This window comes from Salvelinus fontinalis, chromosome 11 (genome assembly GCF_029448725.1).
Source record: "Salvelinus fontinalis isolate EN_2023a chromosome 11, ASM2944872v1, whole genome shotgun sequence".
NCBI lineage: Eukaryota > Metazoa > Chordata > Actinopteri > Salmoniformes > Salmonidae > Salvelinus > Salvelinus fontinalis.
The window spans coordinates 3,645,017-3,667,363 of record NC_074675.1 but is presented as its reverse complement, the minus strand read 5'-3'; the positions used below and the strand labels follow the sequence as shown (position 1 = coordinate 3,667,363).

General features: G+C 42.5%; 1 long non-coding RNA gene across 1 annotated transcript; it reads left to right on the top strand.

Moving 5' to 3' along the window:
• LOC129864773 (uncharacterized) lies at window positions 1-2,651 on the top strand. The gene is made up of 2 exons (XR_008761245.1): window positions 1-151; window positions 1,693-2,651. It is a non-coding gene; the product is annotated as an uncharacterized LOC129864773 (long non-coding RNA).
• Window positions 2,652-22,347: the final 19,696 nt, after the last annotated feature.

Below are 22,347 nucleotides of genomic sequence, written 5' to 3'. Positions count from 1 at the left end.
CCCACCTCAAAATAATTGACTTTGTTTGACCCCCAGGCTTGTCGCGATGAATCGCTTACTCAGGGAGGGAGGAGATGTTTCTAACAATGGATCAAATTGTTAAAATTAGTCTATCACATTTACAGAATGTAAACGCTACAGCAAGGCTTTGGTGAGAAAAATTTAGGAAAAAATGTACACGACTTTTTCCACAAAGCGTTAGAACTACAAAGCTGACGCTGGCTAACTAGCTTCTTTTCATTGAAATATCATGGCTGGTCAGCTAGCTAGCAATAGTCTACTGTCTAGCTTCTAACTAATGGTTGTTACGTTGTGGAACAGAATAGTTCTTTGTACTCGTAATTTGGTTGAGACTAACATTAGTTTAGAAGGTCATTGTTTACTTTGTGTATATTTGTTGTTTAATTGGTTGGCTTCGCCAGTTAGGAAGCTGAGATGTATTTGCTCAAGTTGGCTATCTTAGCTATTAGCTAATGTTTTAGTAGAACGGGCTAATTCCCTGCAGAATCTAGACAATGGAGAATGGGGAATAAGATCTTCAAAAGTTATTCTGCTGTCCCCATAGGATAACTTTCTGAAGAACCCTTTTGTTTCCAAGTAGAACCCTTTGGGTTCCAAGTTGAACCATTTTGGGTTCCATGTGGAACCCTTTCCACAGAGTGTTCTACATGGAACCCAAAATGGTTCTACCTGGAACCAAAAATGCTTCTACTATGGGGACAGCTGAAAAACCCTTTTGGAACCCTTCTTTCTAAGAGTGGGTCTAGTTGTTCTGATGGAACGAGGAGGACAAAAGCCTTGTTTGAATGAGAAAGCTAGAATAATAACTAGCTATATCAGATAAACATGTTCGGGAAAAGCAGGGAGAGCGCAAGCTAGTAGTCGTAACATTATTTGAAACCTCACATGCTCATAATCTGTATCTGTGTTGTGTTTAAGCAATAAGGCCCCTCAGGGGTTTGTTGTATATGATATATGAATATCGTGGTATAATATATGAATAATATACCACGGCTAAGAGCTGTTCCTAGCACGACACAGCGTGGAGTGCCTGGATACAGCCCTTAGCCGTGGTATATTGGCGATATACCACAAACCCCCAAGGTGCCCTATTGCTATTAAAAACAATTGCTATTGCTATTACAACAGTGAACAAGTAATATTGACTCATACCCGTGGTATACGGTCTGATATTGTAACGGCTCTCGTTGGTGGTAGAAAGAATAGACCAAAGCGCAGCATGGAAAGTGTTCATGATTTTCATTTTAGAAAACACTCAAACAAAATAACTAAATCGAAAACGAACGCGCACAGTTCTGTCAGGGAAAAGTAACTAAACAGAAAACAAGATGCCACAAACTCAGGTGGAATACAGGCTGCCTAAGTATGATTCCCAATCAGAGACAACGATAGACAGCTGCCTCTGATTGTGAACCACACTCGGCCAAAAACAAAGAAACAGAAAACATAGATTTTCCCACCCGAGTCACAACCTGACCTAACCAAACAAGGAGAATAATAAGGATCTCTAAGGTCAGGGCGAGACAGATATACCATGGCTTGCTATGTGTCTCATGTTGTAACTATCATCAACATGAACAAGACTGAATTCTGTTGAATTGTCAACTGGTCTAAATTCTAGGAAGATGTTGCTGCTCAGAATGACATGTTTATGACTGTTGATGTTCACAGGAATCTCCAAATGCCATGTAGAACGAGCACAACGGATGAAGGAGGGGGGAGGAAAACGAACAGCTTCATTCTACCACACCTTCACCAAGTCATACAATATTTACTTCATGAATAATTGTTACATCAGAAATAAATACAGAATTATTTTAGTTTATTCTGTTTCTAATGTTTTTTTTATGCTGGATGTGAGTAATTTAGCAGGTCTATAGTATAATGTATTGTTTTGAAACATTTAATAAATAACCGATTCAGTCAAAACTCAATTATTATTTTATGTTTTGCGAAAATAATGTGTGTTTTGTGCTGTTACTTTTGACACAGTGAAACAGTCTCCATAGCTTTGAGCTAGACTGATGGAGGAAATGTCAACTGTAAATGTCTACTACCGTTTTTAAAATGCTGATTGAAATCAGCACCGTTTTAAATAGTTTGTTGCTACTGTCTAGAGATGAAATGGGCAATATGGAATACATTGGAGGAGGAAGGGAGAATTCATGAGAAATCAGAACTTGGACAATGTAAAGGAATGAGTAGGTAAATGTACCGCCTATCAATTACAAAAGAAACGGTGCAGATGTAGCCTTAAGATACCATTAGATATGTGCATGTTATGTACTGGACAGACGGCTAGCCAGCTATTCTTGTCACACCCTGGCCATAGAGAGGCTTTTAATTCTCTATTTTGGTTAGGCCAGGGTATGACTAGGGTAGGCATTCTATGTTCGTTTTTCTATGTTTGTGTATTTCTATGTGTTTGGCCTGGTATGGTTCCCAATCAGAGGCAGCTGTCAATAGTTGTCTCTGATTGAGAACCATACTTAGGTAACCTGTTCCCACCTGTGTGTGTGGGTAGTTAATTTCTGTTTAGTGTGTGTTGCACCTGACGGAGCGCTTTTGGTTGTCTCTTTGTTGTTTTTACATTTTAGTGTTCAGTTTCGAATAAACATGACGAACACTTACCAGGCTGCGTTTTGGTCTTCACCTTCTTCCACCAACGGCCGTGACAATTCTCAAAAGATTGGATTACCAACATGAGCGGTGACATCTCAGTTTGCAGCACATCGTCACATGGACATAGTTATACACTGAACAAAAATATAAATGCATCATCATGTAAAGTGTTATAAATAAAAGATGGCCGGAAATAAAAGATGGGCAAAAATACAAGATGGCCGACATTTTCAATGCGCACATTAAGCTTATTTCTCTCAGATGTTTCACCCTGGTCCTTCCTCCGCTGCCTCCTTAACAGTTTATAAATTCCTTTTAAGAAAACATTTTAATCCAGCCTTTGTGGTTTGGAAAGTATAGTGACTATTATTGCTTTAATTTATTTATCAAACAAAGTAGGTACTTTTCTCAAAACAATCCCATCTGTGGATGGGAAGTGTCATCGTTTTTTTTCACATGGACTTAGTGCTTGATACTTCAGACAAGGAACGATGATGGATAGCTAATTAAAATAAGAAAATACCTTTTTGAATTATGGAACCGTTATGTGCTTTTTTTCGATACATCAATTATTTTTTTAAATCACAAAATGTGACATTAGCTACCAAATAAATTGTTTTTGGCAATAATCCTAAAACAACTCCAAAAATGCCATTCCTTACCCAACAGGCTGAACGGGTGTAATGAACAGGTGTAAAAATGTCCATAACAAGCATTCTAATCACCTGTACATGAACACTGAACAGGTGTGCATTTACCTTAGGATGCTTTTTAACTCTTTTAGTTAGAACATTTTTATTATTATTATTATTTTTTATCCTCTTATGATTCTAGAGTAGTACATATTTCCGTGTTAATTTTCATAGTTTTTTCCTAAGAAGTGCATTGTGTTGCATTCCTTGTCTGAAATGTGCTATATAAATAAAGCCTGATCTGGTTAATTACTCTGTTCCAGAATAAATTGCCTATGGAATGACCGAGGTTCTTCCTCCACTGCAGCTTCCTAAACAGTTTATTAATTCCTTTGTAGAAACAATATTTTCATCCGGGCTTTGTGTCTTGGAAAAGGGAAGTGACTATTAATACATGAATCTAACGATCAAACAGATGGGGTTTTGGAAAAGTAGGTACTTTAGTCAAAACACCCCCATCTAGTGGATGTATTGTGTCATTACAATGAGTAGGAAATCACTATTCACGACGGAGGCTGGAGGAACATATTGTTTCTATAAAATAGTGAATAAACGATGGAAGGGATTTGTTTTCACATGGACTTATAGAAACAATTATATACATCAAAATTGTATAGATTGTTGATGTATAGAAATTAAAAAAGATCAACTGTATTTGTGGTATTGAGCTCTAGAATGACATTTGTTTGTCATCACAGAGAGTCTGTGTAGCGCCAGTCAGTCGGTTTGACCCTTTTCTGGTATCAATGACAACAGAATCTGATTTTATTGCTCACAGTAAAACATATATATATACATTATGAATTAACACAAAAACAGCATAATAAACAATAAGAACCAAATATGGACAATGATTGAGGACACAGAAGCACCAAGGTGGCTTAGCAGTTCAGACGTATTTTTCCGTGTTGTCGTGTCGTGTCCTGTATATATATATATTTACACCTTTTCTCCACATATCTTTTATTTATTTTATTATCCAAGAACTCAACTACAAAAGCTTTCCTGCAAAAGCTTTCCTGCAACCCGCTTCACCAATTACAATAAGTACTATTTACCTCAATCTGAAAATCCATCGTGGAAGATAGCCAGGGGCTAATTCAGAAGCTAGCCTGAAAGCTAATCCAGAAGCTACTCCGATAGCTAGCCAGAAGCTAATCTGTAGCTGCCCCGAAATTAGCCGGTTTGCTGGCTAGCGTTGGTGTTTCAGCTGCCCACGTTTTTGCGGTCATCAGCTATTCCTCTAGCTCGATAATCTACCGGCACTTTTGTGCAACGCGACTCGGACCGGAGCATTCCGGGACTTTTTTTCTCTCAGTTTCCCCGGATTCCAACCGCAGCCTCTGGACACGTGCACCTTGATTTCGCAGCTAGCTAGCTGCATACCGTGTGACTATTGGCTTACGTCGACCCCGGAGCTAACTCAAATCATGCTGGAGCTAGCCAGCTGAGGAGTTCCATCACCATCCGGACCCGCTTCTTTGTTGCTGCTGCAGATACGGAACCCCACCGGGCCTTCACGACTGACTGCCGACGTTATCTGCCCGAGGGATTTATCCAACCGGCACCTCCGTCCCGGCGTTACCTGAACGCTCATCTGAGGCCCGCTAATCGTTAGCTGTCTTATCGGCTGCTATCTGAACAAAACCCCACTACACGGAACCTACCGACGGAAACGCACGAGGTATCTACAAACAGACCTCCATCCTATGCTGCTACCGATAGCCATATACCCGGCCAGCTGTCTGGATCGCCACGACCCCAACCAACCTCTACTCACTGGACCCTTATTTATCACTTGATTAAGCTTGCCTCTCCTTAATGTAAATATGCATTGTCCATTGCTGTTCTGGTTAGTGTTTATTGGCTTATTTCACTGTAGAGATTCTAGCCCTGCTCTCTATACCATATCCAACCCTGCAGTTCCACCACCCACATATGCGATGACATCACCTGGTTTCAATGATGTTTCTAGAGACAAGATCTCTCTCATCATCACTCAATACCTAGGTTTACCTCCACTGTATTCACATCCTACCATACCTTTGTCTGTACATTATTCCTTTAAACTATTTTATCGCCCCCAGAAACTTCCTTTTACTCTCTGCTCTGGTAGCTCTAGGCGACCAATTCTCATAGCTTTTAGCCGTACCATTATCCTACTTCTCCTCTGTTCCTCTGGTGATGTAGAGGTGAATCCAGGCCCTGCAGTACCTGGCTCCACTCCTATTCCCCAGGCGCTCTCTTTTGATGACTTCTGTAACCGTAATAGCCTTGGCTTCATGCATGTTAACATTAGGAGCCTCCTCCCTAAGTTTGTTCTGTTCACTGCTTTAGCACACTCTACCAACCCGGATGTTTTAGCCGTGTCTGAATCCTGGCTTAGAAAGACCACCAAAAATTCTGACATTTTTATCCCCAATTACAATATTTTCAGACAAGATAGAACGGCCAAAGGGGGCGGTGTTGCAATCTACTGCAAAGACTGCCTGCAGAGTTCTGTTATACTATCCAGGTCTGTTCCCAAACAATTTGAACTTCTACTTTTAAAAATCCACCTCTCTAAAAACAAGTCTCTCACCGTTGCCGCCTGCTATAGACCACCCTCTGCCCCCAGCTGTGCTCTGGACACTATATGTGAACTGATTGCCCCCCATCTATCTTCAGAGCTCGTGCTGCTAGGTGACCTAAATTTGAACATGCTCAACACCCCAGCCACCCTACAATCTAAGCTTGATGCCCTCAATCTCACACAAATTATTAATGAACCTACCAGGTACCACCCTAATTCCGTAAACACGGGTACCCTCATAGATATCATCCTAACAAACTTGCCCTCCAAATACACCTCTGCTGTTTTTAACCAAGATCTCAGCGATCACTGCCTCATTGCCTGCATCCGTAATGGGTCAGCGGTCAAACGACCTCCACTCATCACTGTCAAACGCTCCCTGAAACACTTCAGCGAGCAGGCCTTCCTAATTGACCTGGCCGGGGTATCCTGGAAGGATATTGATCTCATCCCGTCAGTAGAGGATGCCTGGTCATTTTTTAAAAATGCCTTCCTCACCATCTTGAATAAGCATGCCCCATTCAAGAAATTTAGAACCAGGAACAGATATAGCCCTTGGTTCTCTCCTGACCTGACTGCCCTTAACCAACAGAAAAACATCCTATGGCGTTCTGCATTAGCATCGAACAGCCCCCGTGATATGCAACTTTTCAGGGAAGCCAGAAACCAATATACACAGGCAGTTAGAACAGCCAAGGCTAGCTTTTTCAAGCAGAAATTTGCTTCCTGCAACACAAATTCAAAAAAGTTCTGGGACACCGTAAAGTCCATGGAGAATAAGAACACCTCCTCCCAGCTTCCAACCGCCCTGAAGATAGGAAACACTGTCACCACCGACAAATCCACTATAATTGAGAATTTCAATAAGCATTTTTCTACGGCTGGCCATGCTTTCCACCTGGCTACCCCTACCCGGGACAACAGCACTGCCCTCCCCTCTGCTACTCGCCCAAGCCTTCCCCATTTCTCTTTCTCCCAAATACAGTCAGCTGATGTTCTTAATGAGCTGCAAAATCTGGACCCTTACAAATCAGCCGGGCTAGATAATCTGGACCCTTTCTTTCTAAAACTATCTGCTGAAATTGTTGCCACCCCTATTACTAGCCTCTTCAACCTCTCTTTCGTGTCGTCTGAGATACCCAAAGATTGGAAAGCAGCTGCGGTTATCCCCCTCTTCAAAGGGGGGGACACCCTTGACCCTAACTGCTACAGACCTATATCTATCCTACCCTGCCTTTCTAAGGTCTTCGAAAGCCAAGTCAACAAACAGATTACCGACCATTTCGAATCACACCACACCTTCTCCGCTATGCAATCTGGTTTCAGAGCTGGTCATGGGTGCACCTCAGCCACGCTCAAGGTCATAAACGATATCGTAACCGCCATCGATAGGAAACAATACTGTGCAGCCGTATTCATTGACCTGGCCAAGGCTTTTGACTCTGTCAATCACCACATCCTCATTGGCAGACTCGACAGCCTTGGTTTCTCTAATGATTGCCTCGCCTGGTTCACCAACTACTTCTCTGATAGAGTTCAGTGTGTCAAATCGGAGGGTCTGTTGTCCGGGCCTCTGGCAGTCTCTATGGGGGTGCCACAGGGTTCAATTCTTGGACCGACTCTCTTCTCTGTTTACATCAATGATGTCGCTCTTGCTGCTGGTGATTCTCTGATCCACCTCTACGCAGACGACACTATTCTGTATACTTCTGGCCCTTCTTTTGACACTGTGTTAACAACCCTCCAGGCGAGCTTCAATGCCATACAACTCTCCTTCCGTGGCCTCCAACTGCTCTTAAATACAAGTAAAACCAAATGCATGCTCTTCAACCGATCGCTGCCTGCTCCGGCCCGCCTGTCCAACATCACTACTTTGGACGGCTCTGACTTAGAATATGTGGACAACTACAAATACCTAGGTGTCTGGTTAGACTGTAAACTCTCCTTCCAGACCCACATCAAACATCTCCAATCCAAAGTCAAATCTAGAATTGGCTTCCTATTCCGCAACAAAGCATCCTTTACTCATGCTGCCAAACATACCCTTGTAAAACTGACCATCCTACCAATCCTCGACTTCGGTGATGTCATTTACAAAATAGCCTCCAAAACCCTACTCAATAAATTGGATGCAGTCTATCACAGTGCCATCCGTTTTGTCACCAAAGCCCCATATACTACCCACCACTGCGACCTGTACACTCTCGTTGGCTGGCCCTCGCTTCATACTCGTCGCCAAACCCATTGGTTCCAGGTCATCTACAAGACCCTGCTAGGTAAAGTCCCCCCTTATCTCAGCTCGCTGGTCACCATAGCAGCACCTACCCGTAGCACGCGCTCCAGCAGGTATATCTCTCTAGTCACCCCCAAAACCAATTCTTCCTTTGGACGCCTCTCCTTCCAGTTCTCTGCTGCCAATGACTGGAACGAACTACAAAAATCTCTGAAACTGGAAACACCTATCTCCCTCACTAGCTTTAAGCACCAGCTGTCAGAGCAGCTCATAGATTACTGCACCTGTACATAACCCATCTACAATTTAGCCCAAACAACTACCTCTTTACCTACTGTATTTATTTATTAATTTATTTTGCTCCTTTGCACCCCATTATTTCTGTCTCTACTTTGCACTTTCTTCCAATGCAAACCAACCATTCCAGTGTTTTTTTTTAGTTTTTATTTTACTTGCTGTGTTGTACTCACTTCGCCTCCATGGCCTTTTTATATTTTTATTTATTTATACATATATCTGTTTGCCTTCACCCCCCTTATCTCACCTCACTTGCTCACATTGTATATACTGTAGACTTATTTTTTTCACTGTATTATTGACTATATGTTTGTTTTTACTCCATGTGTAACTATGTGTTGTTGTATGTGTCGAACTGCTTTGCTTTATCTTGGCCAGGTCGCAATTGTAAATGAGAACGTGTTCTCAATTTGCCTACCTGGTTAAATAAAGGTTAAATAAAAAAATAAAAAAAATAAATAAACAGTATGGATCCCAAATCAGTCCACGGCCCAGAGGGACACATTTCACACATTGTCCCACTTTGGTGTGGCAAAGTCTAATGACAATTTTCATTAAGGTCCATGTCTGTGGGTTATGTTTTGGTTTGACAACCACTTGTAGGAGGGAGCTAAATATGGTTATCACTGGCATTGGTAATTTGAACAAACAGGATTGAGGATATGCAATGTAATTTTGTATTATCAGGGAACAATCTTTGCCAAATAAAGCAATTGATATGTTATTACCTTGAGGTATGAAATAATGTATAAATAAATTGGAGTGACATCTCTATGGGTCCACTTTGGGGGGTCATAGGTCATACCTGTATGCATTGTGGAGTATATTGATGAGACAGAATGGGCAGCATTGGGATGTGCTTTATTATCACATCGTACCATAGATGATAACTACAACAAACTCCCCACAGAACAAGGAGACCCATTCATTTCAATGTGGAGGAACTGAATAATTTTCTCAGGGCATAGATTATGACAGTGATAACCACATTTAGCTTGCCTGAAATGCAATACCCAAATCTAACTACCTGAAGCTCAGGACCTGAAGCAAGGATATGCATATTCTTGATACCATTTGAAAGGAAACACTTTGAAATTTGTGGAAATGTGAAATTAACGTAGGAGAATATAACACATTATATCTGGTAAAATATAAGATGATACAAAGTTTAAAAAAAAAAAAAATTGAAATGCAACAGAAAGGCCATTATATAATTTAGGAGTCTGGGCACAATATAGATTATGGCCACTAGATGGCAGCAGTGTATCTGCAAAGTTTTAGAGTGATTCAATCATCCACTGCATTTCTGTTCAAAATGTTGTATCAAGACTGCCCAAATGTGCCTGGTTGGTTTATTAATACATGTACAAGTTCATAACTGTGCACTCTCCTCAAACAATAGCACGGTATTGTTTCACTGTAATAGCTACCGTAAATTTGACAGTGCAGTTAGATGAACAAGACTTTAATATGTCTGCCCATATCAGATATGTCAATGTCCTGGGATATTTTCTAATCTCATTAGCCGACGTTAGCTCAACTGTCCCGCCGGGGACCCACCGATCCTGTTAATAATCAGGTTAAGACGGGCTTAGGAGATCTTATACATTTTCTTCTTTGAGATAATATCAGTAATTTATAAATAAATAAAATTAATAAATAATAAATAAAAGGTCAAATAAATGTAACATGACCTTTATCAATTATGAAGCCTTTATGTGAATAAATGCTTAAAAAAAATCACAAAATGTGACGTTAGCAGATGAAGATTATCTCATAGAACAAAACGTAGAACATTTCCTAAGCCTGTATTTACCAAAAACGCCATTTATTACCCCATAAGCTGTGGAACGAACCATGGTGGAGTTAGTGCCTACAAAAATACGCCATTACAATTTCTCTTTATAGCTGGAACAGGGAGCTGGATGAAGGGGCTATGGGCGTGGTTCGGACCACCTGTCCGGGGATTGGCTCCGGCTCCCTGGATTGGCCCCGTGCTCGGGGGTCGGTCCCCCCTGTCTCTGGAGGGAGACTAGACAGAGTCTCCAAGTTATAGCATTAATATCACCTGTAAATTCACACTGAACGGGTGTAATGAACACTGAACAGGTGTAATGAACACTGAACGGGTGTAATGAACACTGAACAGGTGTAATGAACACTGAACAGGTGTAATGAACACTGAACAGGTGTAATGAACACTGAACAGGTGTAATGAACACTGAACAGGTGTAATGAACACTGAACAGGTGTAATGAACGGGTGTAATGAACACTGAACAGGTGTAATGAACGGGTGTAATGGAGACTGAACAGGTGTAATGAACACTGAACAGGTGTAATGAACGGGTGTAATGAACACTGAACAGGTGTAATGAACAGGTGTAATGAACACTGAACGGGTGTAATAAACACTGCACAGGTGTAATGAACACTGAACAGGTGTAATGAACGGGTGTAATGAACACTGAACAGGTGTAATGAACGGGTGTAATGGAGACTGAACAGGTGTAATGAACACAGAACGGGTGTAATGAACACTGAACAGGTGTAATGAATACTGAACAGGTGTAATAAACACTGAACAGGTGTAATGAACACTGAACAGGTGTAATGAACACTGAACAGGTGTAATGAAGACTGAACAGGTGTAATGAATACTGAACAGGTGTAATGAACAATGAACAGGTGTAATGAACTCATTAACATGTTTTTACTAAAATTATTTAAAAATAAATAATAATTATATCAAAACTATCACCTGTCCTGGAGAGAGAGAGGGAGAGAGGGGAACAGAGAGAACTGTCTATCACTCAGTAATAGAGGAGCAGAGCAGCGCTAAGGTAAGAAGACACTGATATAGCCACACACACAAATTCAAACATAAACCTTACATGCTCACACACACACACACAAATTCAAACATAAACCTTACATGCTCACACACACACACACAAATTCAAACATAAACCTTACATGCTTACACACACACACACTAATTCAAACATAAACCTTACATGCTTACACACACACACACACACACACACACACACACACACACACACACACACACACACACACACACACACACACACACACACACACACACACACACACACACACATAACACACACAACACACACACATAACACACACACACACACACAAATTCAAACATAAACCTTACATGCTTACGCACGCTCACACACACGTTTGGAGTTGGCGATTGCGCTACTAAGAATAAATCATTAGAGCGAGTTCAGAGCTCATGTTCTACCAACAATGACTCACAGATGCCGACCTGGTATGGAATGCAGGCATGAGCTGCTGTATTCACTCTAGAATCATTGATTTTCTGCTTCTTTTTCGGCTGTTTTTTTTATTTCATTACAGATCCTTTGTTGACAATTACTAGATGTGTACATTCATTGTGTTATTGCATTAAAACAGTTTAAACAGTAGTTGTTGGGGAGGAAGTTTCAAACATAAAAGTGGAATATTGGAATATGTCTGACAAGAGGAACAGTCCTGCCCAGTGTGAAAGCCAACACACACAGCTCCCTGTATTCTACAGCTGCACTGCTACAGCTTCACCTAGAGAGGGGCGACAGAAACAACCAGATTTAAGGCACAGGACAAACAAGACCAATGAACGATAACACATCTTATCTGTAAGACTCTCCTGACATAGCTGTCCCAATAGAGTCACTATGAACCAGAACCTGACTGGCCATAGGACAGTTTGTGGCCAGATGGGCGGTCCATCTTTAAGCTCAGTGGGCTGGTCCATCTCTAAGCTCAGTGGGCCGGTCCATCTCTAAGCTCAGTGGGCCGGTCTAAATTGGGGGTTTTACAAAGAATAACTGTTTTGGGAGGGGGGGGCAGGGTGTTAGAGAATACATGTAATTGTTAAAAAGAAAAACAGTCACATTATCAATCATCACAGATCACTGCACCTGTACATAGCCCATCTGTAAATAGCCCATCCAACTACCTCATCCCCATACTGTATTTATTTATTTATCTTGCTCGTTTGCACCCAAGGATCTCTACTTGCACATTCATCTTCTGCACATCCTACCATTCCAGTGTTTAATTGCTATATTGTAATTACTTCGCCACCATGGCCTATTTATTGCCTTACCTCCCTTATCTTACCTCATTTGCACACACTGTATATACATTTATTCTATTGTATTATTGACTGTATGTTTGTTTATTCCATGTGTAACTCTGTGTTGTATGTGTCGAACTGCTTTGCTTTATCTTGGCCAGGTCACAGTTGTAAATGAGAACGGAAGAATGAGGCAGGAGAAGCCAGGTTGGAGGAAGCCTTCCAGGCCATGGAACCCAGCCTCAAGGATCAGCTGATGGACCAACAAATCTTATTCAAATTTAACCCTCCAGGAGCTCCTCATTTTTGGAGGAACATGGGAGCGAGAGATCAAATCTGTAAAGACGGCCTTACGAGTCGTCCTGGGGTACCAAACTGTCACTGAAACGGTCTTGCGGACCGTCCTGATAGAGGTGGAAGGGATATTGAACTCCAAACCCTTGGGATATCTCTCTGCAGATATCGCTGACCCCGATCCGGTTACACCGAATATGCTCTTGATGGGACGCCGAGATGCGTCACTTCCTCAAGCCATGTATGCTGATACCAACCTCGTTGGCAGACGCCGGTGGCGACACAGCTAGATCTTGGCTGACCATTTCTGGGCCCGATTCATTCGGGATTACCTACCAAGCCTACAGCACAGAGGGAAATGGCGGAGAGAAATGGCCAGCCTGGAAACTGGCCAAGTAGTAATGGTGGTGGACCCTCAGCTGCCTCGAGCCTCCTGGCCGGTGGGACGTATCACTAAGACCATGCCTGGGACCGATGGTCGCGTTAGATCAGTGGAGATCCAGGTAAAGAACCGGACATATATTAGGCCAGTTGCTCGACTAATTCCTCTCCCTGAGAGGACGGAGGACGGGGACCAATGAGCCTTTTTGAGGAGTGTGGAATTTAACAAATTTCCAGGGTGGCTGTAGAAAAGGCCCATGGAGTTGGTGGAATAATCCTTTAATTCATGGCCACTTACTCAGCTGGGCCAGAGCGCTTTAATTAGGTCAGATGGCAATGACCGACAGATCTCATCCACATAAAAGGAGGAAAACGGCATCGCCTGATCTCGCTGCTTTCGTCTTCCTTAACTCCGTCTGCTCCAGAAGTTCTGTGCGTCCATGAATCCACGTAAGTCCACCGACTCTGTTACCTTTCATCTGAACTATCTGTTGCGATCGGGAGAGTGGGCTATCAGTTATTGTTTATAGTTGTTATCACGGAGCGCGGCTTGGAGCGCACGCTTCAAACATATTGTGTAATGTGAATTGTAAATGATCATACGGATCCTCATAGCCCAATTATGCAATCGATATGGTTAATGTGTAATTAAATTAATTCCATGTACACATGAAAACCAATTGAAAGGGTGAAATGAGAAATGTCATTGTTTGCTAACTGATCGACTTTGATATCAAACTAAAGGAGATTATAGATTGAATGACCATTCACTGTTTGTATTTATTTAATGATTTATGCGAAATAGTTAAGAGCCTAAATGACTCACAGGTGATTACTATTGACTTCTTAATTAACTGGATTCATGAATTCCCTAATTATGTTAATAATGAATGATTGTTATGATTTGATCTTTGTGATTATGAATTTGATTGGATACGTGTTATTTTGTTTCCTTTGTTATGCAGCACAGACTACTCAGTAAATATACCACTTTATGGTTAAAGGAATTCCTGCCTCAGTCTCATCCATTCTTCTGTCACCTGACACGTGACCACCTGTTCACCTTCACTGTCAGTCATCCTACCTGTCCAGCTACCCACATAGATTCCACTAATCTTTCACATGTAATTGTTAAAAAGAAAAACAGTCACATTATCAATCATCACAGATCACTGCACCTGTACATAGCCCATCTGTAAATAGCCCATCCAACTACCTCATCCCCATACTGTATTTATTTATTTATCTTGCTATTTTGCACCCAAGGATCTCTACTTGCACATTCATCTACTGCAGATCTACCACTCCAGTGTTTAATTGCTATATTGTAATTACTTCGCCACCATGGCCTATTTATTGCCTTACCTCTCTTATCCTACCTCATTTGCACACACTGTATATAGACTTTTCTACTGTATTATTGACTGTATGTTTGTTTATGTGTAACTCTGTGTTGTTGTATGTGTCGAACTGCTTTGCTTTATCTTGGCCAGGTCACAGTTGTAAATGAGAACTTGTTCTCAGCTAGCCTACCAGGTTAAATAAAGGTGAAATATATATTTTTTAAATGTGCACAATTCTCGACTGATTTCAATACAAGATAAACATGTCATAAATAAACACATCACTCACCCTAACGTCAGGTCCAGACTCCTCAGACCACAGGCTGAGTTGATACTCCACTTCCTCCTCGTCACCAGTGGGAAACCAACTAGGATAATATTACACAGGCGGATTAGATTACATCAGATATTCATTGATTTATAGAATTTATTTGATATTTAAAGTATTAGGACGCTGCAGCCGGAGAAAACATTACATATGACCTCAGATATAATACTCTGCCAGCTAGTAATACAGAGATGAACATCACAGAGACATGAAACATTAATACAGAGATGGACATCACAGAGACATGAAACATTAATACAGAGATGAACATCACAGAGACATGAAACATTAATACAGAGATGAACATCACAGAGACATTAAACATTAATACAGAGATGAACATCACAGAGACATGAAACATTAATACAGAAATGAACATCACAGAGACATTAATACAGAGATGAACATCACAGAGACATGAAACATTAATACAGAGATGAACATCACAGAGACATTAAACATTAATACAGAGATGAACATCACAGAGACATGAAACATTAATACAGAGATGAATATCACAGAGACATTAAACATTAATACAGAGATCATAGTTAAGCCAAAAAAAACACTTTCAATAAAATAATTATTGAAACATTCAGTGAACGTTTTAAGGAAGTAAAAAAAAAACTCAAAATTTCTCTCAGCGTTAATAAAACCTCCCAGGAAAACTTTCAGGGAACCATAGTAAGACGTTCTCAGAACCTCCCTGGAACCATAGTAAGACGTTCTCAGAACCTCCCTGGAGCCATAGTAAGACGTTCTTAGAACCTCCCTGGAACCATAGTAAGACATTCTCAGAACCTCCCTGGAGCCATAGTTAGATGTTCTCAGACTCTCCCTGGAACCATAGTAAGACGTTCTTAGAACCTGCCTGGAGCCATAGTAAGACGTTCTCAGAACCTCCCTGGAGCCATAGTAAGACGTTCTCAGAACCTCCCTGGAAGCATAGTAAGACGTTCTCAGAAACCTCCCTGCAACCTTAAACTTAAGGTTCCCAGAACAGGCTAAGTTTTCCCAGATCCAATGGTAAACCAAAAATGTACGTTCCCACAACTTCAACTAACCAAATTTGCTAGTTGGGATTCCACTTCCTGTACTCCATGTCATATGCCAAATTATGTTGACAAGGAGTAGAATGTTATCACAAAATAGACTGGTACCCAGGCTATGGAGATCCGTAGGGTTGAGAGCCTGTTTTGCGAGGGAGACCTGGCAAGACTTGTTTAGCAGGACCTAACTAACTGTAGACTTAGTTAGCAGGACCAGGCTAACAGTAAACTTAGTTAGCAGGACCAGGCTAACAGTAAACGTAGTTTGCAGGACCAGAGTAACTGTAGAATTAGATAGCAGGACCAGGCTAACTGTAGAATTAGTTAGCAGGACCAGGCTAACTGTAGAATTAGTTAGCAGGACCAGGCTAACTGTAGAATTAGATAGCAGGACCTGGCTAACTGTAGAATTAGATAGCAGGACCAGGCTAACTGTAGAATTAGATAGCAGGACCAGGCTAACTGTAGAATTAGAAAGCAGGACCAGGCTAACTGTAGAATTAGATAGCAGGACCTGGCTAACTGTAGAATTAGATAGCAGGACCAGGCTAACTGTAGAATTAGATAGCAGGACCTGGCTAACTGTAGCATTAGATAGCAGGACCAGGCTAACTGTAGAATTAGATATCAGGACCAGGCTAACTGTAGAATTAGTTAACAGGACCAGGCTAACTGTAGAATTAGATAGCAGGACCAGGCTAACTGTAGAATTAGATAGCAGGACCTGGCTAACTGTAGAATTAGATAGCAGGACCAGGCTAACTGTAGAATTAGATAGCAGGACCAGGCTAACTGTAGAATTAGATAACAGGACCAGGCTAACTGTAGAATTAGATAGCAGGACCAGGCTAACTGTAGAATTAGATAGCAGGACCTGGCTAACTGTAGACTTGGATAGCAGGACCAGGCTAACTGTAGACCTAAGTCAGGCTAACTATAGACCTAAGTCAGGCTAACTGTAGACCTAAGTCAGGCTAACTGTAGACCTAAGTCAGGCTAACTGTAGACTTAAGTCAGGCTAACTGTAGACCTAAGTCAGGCTAACTGTAGACCTAAGTCAGGCTAACTGTAGACCTAAGTCAGGCTAACTGTAGACTTAAGTCAGGCTAACTGTAGACCTAAGTCAGGCTAACTGTAGACCTAAGTCAGGCTAACTGTAGACCTAAGTCAGGCTAACTGTAGACCTAACTGCACCTGGAGGTGAAGAGAGCCTTCTCATTGATCATCTGGACTCTGAAGATGTTGACAGCCTTATAGACGTCTATCACATCCTGGTACTTCTCCAGTAGATGCCTGGAGAGAGAGACAGGTTAGAAAAGAGTCACTCCACAATATCACCACACTTGACAGGATTAAACACAACAATGTGGACTTGAGACACTATAAACCTCCATAGGCAATCAATATCATCAATATACCTGTAAGATGTCCCTGACTCATCCTTCTGGTTCCTCTGGTCTGAATGCATGTCCTCTCCCCCCCACTGGTAGCAGGGGCAGGGGAAGAGGCTTAGCCAGGGGTAGAGGCAGGGGCTGGGGCCTGGTCTAGTCCTCTCAACCAGGGGCAGGTTCTTTGCCAGGTAAGGTCTGAGCAGGGCTCTGGGCAGCAGAGACACCAACCAGTAGATTGGCTCCTCATTCACAATGTCATGGAAGCTCTGGAGGTACTGACGCACGGCTGCCGAGGGCTGGATGGAGGACCGGTTCTGTAGGCAGGAGGACTAGTGACTAGGCATCAGGATAGATAATAATAAGGTATTTGAGGTAGATATGTACATGAAGGCAGGGTAAAGTGACTAGACATCAGGATAGATAATAATAAGGTATTTGAGATAGATATGTACATGAAGGCAGGGTAAAGTGACTAGGCATCAGGATAGATAATAATAAGGTATTTGAGGTAGATATGTACATGAAGGCAGGGTAAAGTGACTAGGCATCAGGATAGATAATAATACGGTATTTGAGGTAGATATGTACATGAAGGCAGGGTAAAGTGACTAGGCATCAGGATAGATAATAATACGGTATTTGAGGTTGATATGTACATGAAGGCAGGGTAAAGTGACTACAAAGTTGGGTTGCAACTTGTAAGATGTCGCTCTTCTCCGTCGGCGCCATCTTGGTATTAACAAAGAGGAGGAGACATGTATTAGGTTTCAGAGGAGAGACAGGTGTTTTAGTCTGTGGCCTGCTGAGATGGGGAGGTTCTGTTGGGAGGAGAGAGCGTGTTAACAGTTATGGTGGTGTGTGGTTCCGTACTGATGGCTCTGAGACAGAGCTAGAGAGGATCTGCAGAGAAGAATGTGAGAAACTCTCCAATTAAAGGTGTGCCAAGCTTGTAGCGTTATACCCAAGAAGCCTCGAGGCTGGAATCACTGCAAATTGTGCTTCATCAAAGTATTGAGGAAAGGGTCTGAACACTTATGTAAATAAGATATTTATTCTGTTCTGATGGATCTGAGACAGAGCTTGTTACCAGGTGTGGTGTGTGGTTCATTATGTTTATATTGATGAGTGGCCCAAAAATATTCAAATCAATATTAGAATAAGGCTGTAACATAACAAAATGTGGAAAAGTCAAGGGGTCTGATTACTTTCTGAATGCTCTGTGTAGACTGTATTCCAGTCAAGACTCATCCTATATAACCAGGACTCTACCTGTGTTCAGGCTCATCCTATATAACCAGGACTCTACCTGTGTTCAGGCTCATCCTATATAACCAGGACTCTACCTGTGTTCAGGCTCATCCTATATAACCAGGACTCTACCTGTGTTCAGGCTCATCCTATATAACCAGGACTCTACCTGTGTTCAGGCTCATCCTATATAACCAGGACTCTACCTGTGTTCAGGCTCATCCTGTATAACCAGGACTCTACCTGTGTTCAGGCTCATCCTATATAACCAGGACTCTACCTGTGTTCAGGCTCATCCTATATAACCAGGACTCTACCTGTGTTCAGACTCATCCTATATAACCAGGACTCTACCTGTGTTCAGGCTCATCCTGTATAACCAGGACTCTACCTTTGTTCAGGCTCATCCTGTATAACCAGGACTCTACCTGTGTTCAGACTCATCCTATATAACCAGGACTCTACCTGTGTTCAGGCTCATCCTGTATAACCAGGACTCTACCTTTGTTCAGGCTCATCCTGTATAACCAGGACTCTACCTGTGCTCATTTTGGCACGCTTTTCTTAGATTTAGTCTAGTCTTAGTCATTTTGAATAAAATGTAATTAAGTCAAATTTTTGTCATTTGAATAATGAATTAGTCTAATTGTCAAAATGACGAAAAAGGTGTCCCCTTTTAGTCAACTAAATGCCCTTTTTAATCACATCACATTTGTTGTGCCTCATTAACCTACAGTAAACATACATTACTGACTTCCATGTGCACAAACATACATAGCCTTGTTCTACCAACAGATTTTTCTCCATAACATCCTATTCTCTTCGCAACAGCAGAAGGTATATATAAGAATTATTTGTAAATTCCTAATTCAGCATACATAGAAATTACACATTACATGGAAAACAAACAGACACGAGAGAGAGAGAGAGAGAGAGAGAGAGAGAGAGAGAGAGAGAGAGAGAGAGAGAGAGACGTGGGTAGAGAGGTCACGATCAGATGAGCTCCTGCATTTTTCAGCATTTTCTTTAAAAAATATAGATTTAGAGTTAGATAAACTTGGATTTTTTGTCAGGAACACATACAGGATGCTACCCTCTAAAACATAACACTCACTTCAAATCAAAACTCAAAACCTACAACCTGATTTTGGACGGAATTACAGAATCACCTGAAAAGTTCACAACAACCAAGGATTATAATTCTATATAAATTCTATATAAATTCTCTGGAAAACAACAGAAACCTGAAAACACCACCCAACCTGGAACTGAGTGAGTAATGTTTAGTCTGAAACTATATTCTATTTCCAAAAGCCAAGAAGAAAAATACATGACATTACTTTATAAGGACTGAATGGTAACATAATTCTGCCAAGCTTGATACATCTTCAACTAGCACTTACGTGTCAAGTGAGAGGTGTCAAAGCCCATTAGCCCAACAATGGCAGGAGAGTCGAATAGTCTACCCCAAACAAATGGAGAGGCCTTAGAAGCTGCCTCCCGCTGTTCAGAGGTAATTAAAATACAGTACCCGGTGAGTGTAAAGAATGATAAGGCAAAAAAAGATCACAAAATGAAGCTCCTTATGGAAAATCAAGAGACACTTTTTGCTGACTATTACAAAAATGGGAACATCAGCAACCTTATCTTCCACACAAACCATCCCCTGGCATGGCACAGTGCTATATTAGCACACTACCCCTCTGTTAAGAGAGGGGGGGTTAACGAGGGGTGGAAACTCAGGATTCTTGACAACGAGGACGAGGAGTCAGCTAACATAAATCTTTATAAGTCTGGAACAGTAATGGTACAGGGCAACCCCAAACAGTTTCAGCTGGACTTTCACCTAATCAAAGAATTAGCCCAGCAGGAGAAGCTCTCCCTTGATAAAGATACCCCCACCCCAAGCGGGTCAGACCAGACCTCTTCATCAGGACCCACAGACGAGCAACCCTCAGCAGACAGTCAACCTCCCAGCACAGAGTACTTCCCCCTCATTGAAATGAAGGATAAATTCACCCAGCTGGAGGTAAGGCAGGTGGAGCTGGAACAGCAGGTGATTACACTCCAGTCAGCACAGACCCAGACAACAGTCCAGCACAATAACACCCCTTTAACCAGACCCAGAGTGCTGGAGGTGGAGAGAGACATATCTGCTCTCTGGACAGTGGTGAGACAACTTCAACAGGAGAAAGAGCAGAAGCAGGAGCAGGAGCAGAACAGAGCACTAGAGGAGAGGATCAGACTGCTGGAGGAGAGGGAGAGGGGGATGGAGGAGAGGATCAGACTGCTGGAGGAGAGGTGGAGGGGGATGGCATGTGACAGAGAACAACCCACTAGGGAGGTGGCCATCCCCACAGAGACGCCAGCAGAACAGCCCACCTCAGCACCCGACAAAAGTCTCAATAACACAGCAGAACAGTCCACACCAGACCCTGACCATAGAGTCGACATCACAGCAGAAGAGACAAAAGAAAAACCCTAAGCCCAGCAGCTCTCACCCCCTCTGAGCACCCCCCCTGTCAGCCACCCTGATAGCCCTCCTGACAACCCCCCCACACCCACTGAGGACAAACACAAGACACAGATTGTCCTCCTTATGGACTCAAATGGGAAATATATAGAAGAAATAAAACTTTTTCCCAAACACAGTGTGTCTAAACTCTGGTGTCCAAACACCCAGCGCGCCCTAGACCTTCTGTCTGAGGACAAACTAGGCTCACCTAGCCACATAATAATACACACAGGCACAAACGACCTGAGAGCGCAGCAGGAAAGGGTGGCCACAGCACTAAAGGGAGTGATTGAAAAAGCTTCTTCTACTTTCCTCAACGCACAAGTGGTTATCTCCACCCTGCTACCACGAAAAGACTTCCACCCTGCTACAATACAGCGGCTAAACGCAAGCATTTCCCGTGACTGTGCCTCAAAACCAAATGTCTTTCTGGCCCACCACTCCACCCTGGACTTGAACAGCCTCTATAACCAGGTCCACCTCTACAAGGCAGCAGTGCCCACCTTTGCCCGGACTCTAAAAGACATCGCTCTCAAACGCAGCCCCAACAATTCACACAGGAGCAACAGATCAATAGACACCCCACCCAGACCAGCGAGACACCCTCCAAGACCTTCAGGAACCCCCCCTGGACCTACACATAGAGGACCCACGCCAAGAGGACTTACATCCAGACCACAGAACCCCCAGACACATCCACACCCCCACCCCAGCCAATCAACACCCCCCACATCAACCATGCCCACACCCAATTTAGGCCCCCTCAGATCAGACCTATGCCACTCCTGCCCACCCCATGCACCCCACCCCTGCAAAGAGGGCATCAACATGGAAGTCACACATACGCCCAGGTAGTGAGCGGGCAAACAGGCCCAACCCCCACTCTTACACTCGCTCAAGCCAACGGCATGTACCAGATGCTCAGCAGGCTCTTCTCACACTTACTGGCCTGAGGCCAAACCACGACCAACAACATTGGACACTTTATGGAACAAAAAGCCTTCACTATATCATCCTGGAATATCCAAGGCCTGAGGTCATCTCCCTTTGGCCTAAAGAGCAGGAACCCGAACTTCACCAAAGAAATCGGTAATGCAGACATTGTCATCCTGCAAGAAACATGGTATAGAGGAGACGGACCCACTGGTTGCCCTCTAGGTTACAGAAAGCTGGTAGTCCCATCCACCAAACTACCAGGTGTGAAACAGGGAAGGGACTCAGGGGGAATGCTAATTTGGTATAGAGCAG